A 10,116-nucleotide genomic window follows, 5' to 3' on the forward strand; every position below is an offset into this window, starting at 1 on the left:
ACATTGTTAAGAGATGGGCATTACTTGGCGACTTAATGAGCCCAGATAGCAGGGACATAACCTTGAAAGGCCTGTGCCCAACCCGCTGGTCCTCCCAATACGATGCGCTTGTTGCGTTAAAGTACAGATATGGAGACGTCATTAAAGCTCTCACAAGCGAGAAAACGAATGAACGAGATGAGGCAGATGCACTTAAAAAGGCCATTACTAAATTTCAGTTCATATTTTTAATCAGCCTTCAGACAAAGATTCTGGAGTGCCATCTCAAAGTTACTGCAGGAGAAGACCATTGATCTCCTCAAAGCGTCTGCATTATTGCAGAATGCTGTACAAACTCTACAGGAGTACAGGGAGCAGTTTGATGAGGCAAAGGCTTCCACTCTGGCATTGGCTGTGAATTGGGGCAGTCAAACGCAATTTGTAGCCACCAGGTTGAAAAAAATGAAGCGCCACTTTGATCACCTTCGCGAAGACAGTCGGCTTTCCGATGCAGAACATTATTTTCGGGTGAATGTGTTCTATGCATGCCTTGACGTAATCATTCAGCAGCTGTCACAAAGGTGTGTCAGTCTAAATCGGACTGCTCATTTGTTTGAGGCTATTCATCCAAATACACTCCAGCATGCCAAGGACGAGGAGCTATACGAAGTGGCCCGTCGACTGTGTGATCACTATAGTCGGGATATTGACTCCAGTTTTCCTGGTCAACTAGTGTCATTTAGGGCTTGTTTCAAGGAGCAGATAGCGAGACACACATCTGTGCTTAGCCTGGCCAGGTTGCTGGTAGTAGATCATCCAGCAGAAACTTCTACATTTAGTGAGGTGTGCATGGCCTTCTTGCTTTTTCTCACTCTCCCCGTCTCAGTTGCGACAGCAGAGCGCTCTTTCTCCAAATTAAAATTGAGAAAAAATTATCTCAGGAGCACAATAGATCAAGAGACACTCTGTGACTCTGGTCATTTTATCAATTGAGAATGAGCAAGCAAGAGCGCTTAACATCCTTCAAATAGTCGACGAATGCCTTTTTAATGACGAACGCAGGTTTCCGTGTCGGCTTTGTAGTTGAAGACGTGCTTACACAATGAGGGTGTATCATTCATGATTGCTGGATTTTTTTTTGCTTGTTTGTTTAGTGTCTATTTGGAACATAATAAAAAATGAATAGAAAATACAGGCTATGTAGGCCTATAAAAAAATAAAAAATAAAATAATAATAATAATAACAAAAAAATTTGAGCAAGTTCTGTTCTAATATAGCCTGATTATATGCCGCAGGCCTTCTGTTTGTTTGCAATTTCGCCATGTGGGGGGGCCCTGATTGGTGTTTTGCTCCGGGGCCTTGCATACAGTTGTTCCGCCACTGCCCAGAACCATCTTGCTGTGAGGCAACAGTGCTAACCACTACACCACCGTGCTGCCCTATTATTATTATTATTATTATTATCTCATCTCATCTCATTATCTCTAGCCGCTTTATCCTGTTCTACAGGGTCACGGGCAAGCTGGAGCCTATCCCAGCTGACTACGGGCGAAAGGCGGGGTACACCCTGGACAAGTCGCCAGGTCATCACAGGGCTGACACATAGACACAGACAACCATTCACACTCACATTCACACCTACAGTCAATTTAGAGTCACCAGTTAACCTAACCTGCATTTCTTTGGACTGTGGGGGAAACCAGAGCACCCGGAGGAAACCCACGCAGACACGTGGAGAACATGCAAACTCCACACAGAAAGGCCCTCGCCGGCCGCTGGGCTCGAACCCAGGACCTTCTTGCTGTGAGGCGACAGCGCTAACCACTACACCACCGTGCCGCCCAGAGAGAATTATTATTATTATTATTATCCATCCATCCATTATCTGTAGCCTCTTATCCTGTTCTACAGGGTCGCAGGCAAGCTGGAGCCTATCCCAGCTGACTACGGGCGAAAGGCGGGGTACACCCTGGACAAGTCGCCAGGTCATCACAGGGCTGACACATAGACACAGACAACCATTCACACTCACATTCACACCTACGGTCAATTTAGAGCCACCAATTAGCCTAACCTGCATGTCTTTGGACTGTGGGGGAAACTGGAGCACCCGGAGGAAACCCACGCGGACACGGGGAGAACATGCAAACTCCGCACAGAAAGGCCCTCGCCGGCCGCTGGGCTCGAACCCGGACCTTCTTGCTGTGAGGTGACAGCGCTAACCACTACACCACCGTACCACCCTATTATTATTATTATTATTATTATTATTATTATTATTAAGAATAATAAAAAATTATATATCCTTATTTTTTGTAAAAAAAAGTGCTCAAAGAAAATGCAAATAGATAGATAGATAGATAGATAGATAGATAGATAGATAGATAGATAGATAGATAGATAGATAGATCATGCACGGGCACGTGCAAAGTCATACTCAGACGCGCTCTCGGCCAACGAGCACATTATGATCTTGTAAACTACAGGAGTATGCTTTCACTTCTACCATCAGTGACACAAAACACAGAGAGAGAGAGATTATTATTATTATTATTATTATTATTATTATTATTATTAAGAATAATAAAAAATTATCTATCCTGATTTTTGTAAAAAAAAAAGATTGCTAAAAGAAAATGTAGGTAGACAGATTGATTGATTGATTGATTGATTGATTGATTGATTGATTGATTGATTGAGGGTCCCAGGTTTGATCTCACCTCCCAAAAACATGATAGTACGTGGATGTGTGTGCATGGTGCCATGAATAAATTAATAATAATAATAATAATAATAATAGAATCTTTAAAATTAAAAAACGATGTTTGATATTACACTTGAATTACTTTTCTCCTCCCTGCAGTAATGTTTGTATTTGCGTAATCCCTAAGGGGAAGTTAGGCTCTGCATTTAACCCATCCATCCAAACCTGTGAACACACACACACACACACACACACACACGTGCACAAGCAGTGTGTACCACAGCACCCAGGGAGTAATTAGGAGTCTTGCTCAATGCCATGGCTGTAGAGAGAGGAGAAATCACTGGCCATTCGCTCCCCCAACCCTCACATTTTTTCTTGCCGGTCCACAGAATCGTACCGAAGATCTTTCAGTTCCAAACCAGCTTCTCTAACCTTTAGGTCATTGCCACCTAATGGGACATAACTCAGTTTTATTGGTGATAGGAGAAAAGAAGCCAAGCCAAAACGCCTTTATTTGTCACACGTAAACTCAAGCACACAGTGAAATTTAACCTCTGCATTTAACCCATCTGAAGCAGTGAACACACACGTGAGCAATGAGCACACACATACTCAGAGCAGTGGGCAGCTATACTATAGCACCCAGGGAACAGTTGTGGTTTAGGCGCCCTTACTCAAGGGTACTTCAGCCCAACCTCAGGCCATGGTTGCCCCATGTTAACCTAACCACATGTCTTTGAACTGTGGGGGAAACCGGAGCACCCGGAGGAAACCCATGCAGACACGGGGAGAACATGCAAACTCCACACAGAAAGGCCCTCGCCGGCCACGGGGCTCGAACCCAGGACCTTCTTGCTGTGAGACGACAGCGCTAACCACTACACCACCAGAAAAGAAAATATTTTTTGCCATAATAAATAAATGGAGTTTTCACTATGTTTTTTCTTTGTTTTTAACATTATTATTATTATTATTATTATTATTACAACCCTGATTCCAAAAAGTTGGGACAAAGTACAAATTGTAAATAAAAACAGAATGCAATGATGTGGAAGTTTCAAAATTCCATATTTTATTCAGAATAGAACATAGATGACATATCAAATGTTTAAACTGAGAAAATGTATCATTTAAAGAGAAAAATTAGGTAATTTTAAATTTCATGGCAACAACACATCTCAAAAAAGTTGGGACAAGGCCATGTTTACCACTGTGAGACATCCCCTTTTCTCTTTACAACAGTCTGTAAACGTCTGGGGACTGAGGAGACAAGTTGCTCAAGTTTAGGGATAGGAATGTTAACCCATTCTTGTCTAATGTAGGATTCTAGTTGCTCAACTGTCTTAGGTCTTTTTTGTCGTATCTTCCGTTTTATGATGCGCCAAATGTTTTCTCTGGGTGAAAGATCTGGACTGCAGTCTGGCCAGTTCAGTACCCGGACCCTTCTTCTACGCAGCCATGATGCTGTAATTGATGCAGTATGTGGTTTGGCATTGTCATGTTGGAAAATGCAAGGTCTTCCCTGAAAGAGACGTCGTCTGGATGGGAGCATATGTTGCTCTAGAACCTGGATATACCTTTCAGCATTGATGGTGTCTTTCCAGATGTGTAAGCTGCCCATGCCACACGCACTAATGCAACCCCATACCATCAGAGATGCAGGCTTCTGAACTGAGCGCTGATAACAACTTGGGTCGTCCTTCTCCTCTTTAGTCCGAATGGCACGGCGTCCCTAATTTCCATAAAGAACTTCAAATTTTGATTTGTCTGACCACAGAACAGTTTTCCACTTTGCCACAGTCCATTTTAAATGAGCCTCGGCCCAGAGAAGACATCTGCGCTTCCGGATCATGTTTAGATACGGCTTCTTCTTTGAACTATAGAGTTTTAGCTGGCAACAGTGGATGGCACGGTGAATTGTGTTCACAGATAATGTTCTCTGGAAATATTCCTGAGCCCATTTTGTGATTTCCAATACAGAAGCATGCCTGTATGTGATGCAGTGTCGTCTAAGGGCCCGAAGATCACGGGCACCCAGTATGGTTTTCCGGCCTTGACCCTTACGCACAGAGATTCTTCCAGATTCTCTGAATCTTTTGATGATATTATGCACTGGAGATGATGATCTGTTCAAACTCTTTGCAATTTTACACTGTCGAACTCCTTTCTGATATTGCTCCACTATTTGTCGGCGCAGAATTAGGGGGATTGGTGATCCTCTTCCCATCTTTACTTCTGAGAGCCGCTGCCACTCCAAGATGCTCTTTTTATACCCAGTCATGTTAATGACCTATTGCCAATTGACCTAATGAGTTGCAATTTGGTCCTCCAGCTGTTCCTTTTTTGTACCTTTAACTTTTCCAGCCTCTTATTGCCCCTGTCCCAACTTTTTTGAGATGTGTTGCTGTCATGAAATTTCAAATGAGCCAATATTTGGCATGAAATTTCAAAATGTCTCACTTTCGACATTTGATATGTTGTCTATGTTCTATTGTGAATACAATACTGTATCAGTTTTTGAGATTTGTAAATTATCGCATTCCGTTTTTATTTACAATTTGTACTTTGTCCCACCTTTTTTGGAATCGGGGTTGTATTATTATTATTATTATTATTATTATTATTATGGTTTTGTATTGTGCATAACTCTGAAATGGTTCATTCAGTCTAGTGATTTTCATATATAAAAAGAAAAATAATAGTAGTTCTTGGGAGGGAATCAGAGTTTACTTTAGGTTTGTTTGTTTGTTTGTTTGTTTGTTTGTTTGTTTGTTTGTTTTTAAAGGAGGGGTCATAATGTGGTTGGACACCCTGTGATCACCCCACCCACAATGAGAAATGTGAATTAATTTCATCTCTTTTTACAACTGTGAAACACAAAAATAACTGTACAGACAGACGCTTTATTTTGAGCACGAGCTCCCCGGGTTGGCAAGTAGGCCATATGTCTTTATCTCATTTTTCTATTAAATACTATTATAAATGGCTGGTGACTTCCACATTGCTGTGAGATGTGTAAAGTCTGTTGCTGGATCTGTAATCCTCATGCTGTGTTCAGTCATGCATCGGTTGGTTCAAATGGACACGTTGGCACAGGGCTCTGGAAGACAAACAAGTGTTCACAGTAAGGGCCTTCCTGTATATGTCTTTCCTTTTAAATTCATTTTCTGAGGAATGCTCCTTCCATGAGGGCCATGATATGACTGAACACCGAAGACCAAAGCAGAAGTAAGAGTCTGCTGTCTTCTTGTCTTTGCCTAGTTTATCTGTACCAGAGTTTGATTTTTTTTTTGACACTATATCTTTTTCATTGAGTTCAGTTGGTTACACTGGCAATGGTTTTCCAGCCCACCAATTAGTATGCATGCTTTGATAGAAATTTCTTAATAGCTGCTTTTCCACTTCAACCCATGCAATGAGAGAAAAGATCAAATCATGTTAAATACTAATTATTATTGTGCAAATATTGCAAAACAAATGCAAGTGCATTGACGTGTGCTTTATGTAGGCTCGAGAAATAAATACATTTTGTTCTGCAGTGAGAGATTGTCTATATTTTTTAGTCTTAACACAAAGTTATATGCTGGATTTCACTGAGACTGTACAACAGCTGGTGTGCACCATTCTCAGTAATGTTGCAAATGGTGCAAATTCAGGCAGGGGGGCACAGAACAGATAGACACAGCATCCATAATTCATTTAAATGTTATTATTGCCAATAAGATGTGAGTACAGACGTGAGTAGGGAGTCAAAGTCTCATGGTTACCAGAGGACCAGCCCCCCATAGTAACCCTAGAGAAGCAGAGGGCTTTAGAAACGGAGATCAGCGCCGCCTGGTGTGCCTTCAGGGCTGGTTAGTACTTGGATGGGAGACTGCATGGAAATACCAGGTGCTGGCACAGGAAGGACTTTGACTGCCAATAAAATATGTTGAGAATTAACCAACTTTACTGAAGTAATATAAACACATTGTCCCTTTCACATAATTTTGTTGCAGACCATTGTAAACCTGTATGCCCACTAGTAACAAGCTGTACACTATTAGAAAATAAAGTACATTATTGTACCTTTAAGGGTACAATGGGTACCACGAGCTGGCCTATTGGTTAACATGGCCATCTCTCAATTGGGAGATCACAAGTTCTACTTGTGGTTGGGTCATACCAAAGATCATCATAAAAATGGTACCTACTGCCAAGGCACGCTGCAATACAGATGTAAGTAGGGAGTCAAACTCTCACAGTTACCAGAGGACTAGTAACCCTAGCTGTATAGGTGAGAGGCCGAGGGCTATAGAAATGGAGATCGGTGCCACTTGAGGGCCTGGTAAGTACTGGGATGGAAGACTACCTGGGAAGACCATGTTCTGGCACCGGAAGGACTTTGACTTTTTTGAGGGGTACAATGGCTTCTCACTGAATCAGGAACTTTTAAGATCTTTATTTGTACCCTTGGGAACACGTATGCAGCTTTTTGCCTCTAAAAAGGTACACATACCGTAGTTACCTTGAGGTTCAATAATGAGCCCTAGGTGGTACAATAGTGTAGACTGTCCCTTTCAGGGACAGGTATGGACTCCTACTATACCCCTATTTTTGACAGTTGGACAAAGAATCCAGGCTTTTGGCTGTATTTGGTATGCACTTGAGTACAGGTTGACTCTCAAGGATGGGGCTTGAATTTATAACCTGCTGATCAGTTACCCAGAGCCTTTAATCACTGAGCCAACACACCACATGCAGGTGAAGCTTTCATTTTGTCAGTGCACTCTCAGAAAACAAAGTATATTATTGTACTTTTAGGGGTACAATGGCTTGTCACTGGATCAGTATCCTCTAAGGTATTTATTTGTACCCTTTATATTCTGCTTGGGAACATATATGTACCTTTTTGGCCTTAAAAAGGTAAGCATAGTTACACTGAAGTCCAATAATGAGCACTAGGAGGTACATTAGTGTAGATTGTACCTTGGGGGGCAGAAATGGACTCCTACTGTACCCCTATTTCTGACAGTGTGTGATTTACAGTTGAGCAGATGATGGTCCAAGGTCTTGTCCAAGGGCCAACAGACACAACTTGGTTGTACCAGAGTTTGATCAGCCATCAGATTAGTAGTCATGAGCCATAACCACAAGGGGTTTTTTTAGTGCAGAGGAGAGTCACAAGCTGCTAAGCAGCTAGCCTCATATGTTGCATGTGATCTGATGTGTCTGAGCCAAGAAAATGATCAGAAATTTGACTCTGTAACAGGGTGATTTGAAACATTATGAAATAATCTAATACTTGACCGGGAAACTCTCGGCATGCTTGCTCTTGCACAAATAGAAAACATAAGATTCAAATGAGGCGGCACGGTGGTGTAGTAGTTAGCGCTGTCGCCTCACAGCAAGAAGGTCCGGGTTCGAGCCCCGTGGCCGGCGAGGCCCTTTCTGTGCGGAGTTTACATGTTCTCCCCGTGCCTGCGTGGGTTTCCTCCGGGTGCTCCGGTTTCCCCCACAGTCCAAAGACATGCAGGTTAGGTTAACTGGTGACTCTAAATTGATCGTAGGTGTGAATGTGAGTGTGAATGGGTGTCTGTGTGTTGGCCCTGTGATGACCTGGCGACTTGTCCAGGGTGTACCCCGCCTTTCGCCCGTAGTCAGCTGGGATAGGCTCCATCTTGCCTGCGACCCTGTAGAACAGGATAAAGCGGCTAGAGATAATGAGATGAGATGAGAAGATTCAAATGATTCTTACTGCCCCTTGTGGTTAGGGGTGAAAGAAAACCTGTGCCACTTGGAAGCCATGTCTACTGTATATTATACACTCCTCTTCCTTAAACAAGCTTCTTTAAATGAAAAAGAAAAAAGAAAAACTCGCACAAATGTTTTCTTATATTCAATAATTTAATTTCCTAATATCTCCAAACATCCTCAGTCAGAAGTTTTTCTTTCACAGTTCTTCATTTTGCAGTGATACATCATATTTTATCATAAAAATATGCCCATTATATAGCATAAGTAGGTTATAAGGGTCTAATGCACAGTATTTGCATTGTGTCATTGCTGACTGGTCATGCATTCACAGAAGAGAGTAAAGTGCATCAATGTGAGCCCTAAACTATTTGCTTATAGTGCATGGCATTGGCAGGAGGTGATATCATTATGGATTCTTATGGATTGATTACATTCACTAGTTTGTATTCAGTCGTCGTTAACAACAAATACTATCAGTAATGTCTAAACTTAAACAGGTTTGAACAAGTAAACACACAATGCCCCATAGGAACTATGTGTTGTGTATGGTTGAAAGCAGCTGTATCACATTTCAAGAGTTTATAGAAGAATTGTGTAATCTTAATAGCTGCAGCATTGAATGACAGGAACAGAATGGCTTAAACATACCATATGTTCTCCTAGCATATCAATGAAGGCTAGCGCATGCACCAATAGAATTGCATGGTGTTAATATTCACACCATGGGAAATATTGCCCTGAAAATGAGCAAGACTGTGTGTAATTCACTGCTCCTTACTGACCCCTAGTGCAACATTGGACTATTGCTTATTTTTTTCTATTGCGAGTGCAGGAATAGATACAGTACTAGGGTTGCCACCTTTACAACATACCAAACCCAGACACTGCTACACCACAGCACATATGTTTGGTCAAAAGTCCTTTCGATTCACCCCAATGTTTCTTCCAGCTCTATGTTGTGTTTAACTTTGGTGTAGTGGTTAGCACTGTTGCCTCATAGCAAGAAGGTTCTGGTTTGAACCTCATGGCTAATGAGGGTCTTTCCGTGTGGAGTTTGCATGTTTAATCTGGGTACTCTGATTTCCTCCCACAGTCATGCAGATTAGGTACAAATACCCAGCCACTGGGGTTGCGCAAGCCAGTGTAGACTTAGTGCCAGTCCCAAGCCTGGATAGGTTGGGGAGGGTTGCGGCTGGAAGGGCACCTGGTGTAAGAACCTATGCGAAATCAAATAAGGAGATCATGATCCTCTGTGGTGACCACTAGTGGGAGCAGCCAGAAGAAGAAGCAAAAACAGCGTATTTGACCTTGCCGTTATCATCAGTGCTTAGTTCTTCAAACTGTCAACTTAATTTGCATCTGGGAATACAGACTTAGGACTTTGTGACACTTTGATTTACATGAGTTCTTCCTTGGCCAGTCTTGTGCTTCTTCATTTTAGACAGAAGCTGGTGCTTGTTGTAACTCGCTTTACGACTGACTGTTGCTTCGAAAACAGGGATCATGCTAAATGACAAAAAAAAGTCTAAAGTCCTTCTTGTGCCAGGACCTGGTTTTCCCAGTCTCCCATCCCTGTACTAACCTGGCCCTTAAGGCTCATTGGGCGGTGCCGATTTCTGCTTCTATAGCCCTCGGCCTCTCGCCTATACAGCTAGGGTTACAGTGGGGGGCAGGTCCTCTGGTAACTGTGAGA

Source organism: Neoarius graeffei, chromosome 2, assembly GCF_027579695.1.
Source record: "Neoarius graeffei isolate fNeoGra1 chromosome 2, fNeoGra1.pri, whole genome shotgun sequence".
Lineage (NCBI taxonomy): Eukaryota > Metazoa > Chordata > Actinopteri > Siluriformes > Ariidae > Neoarius > Neoarius graeffei.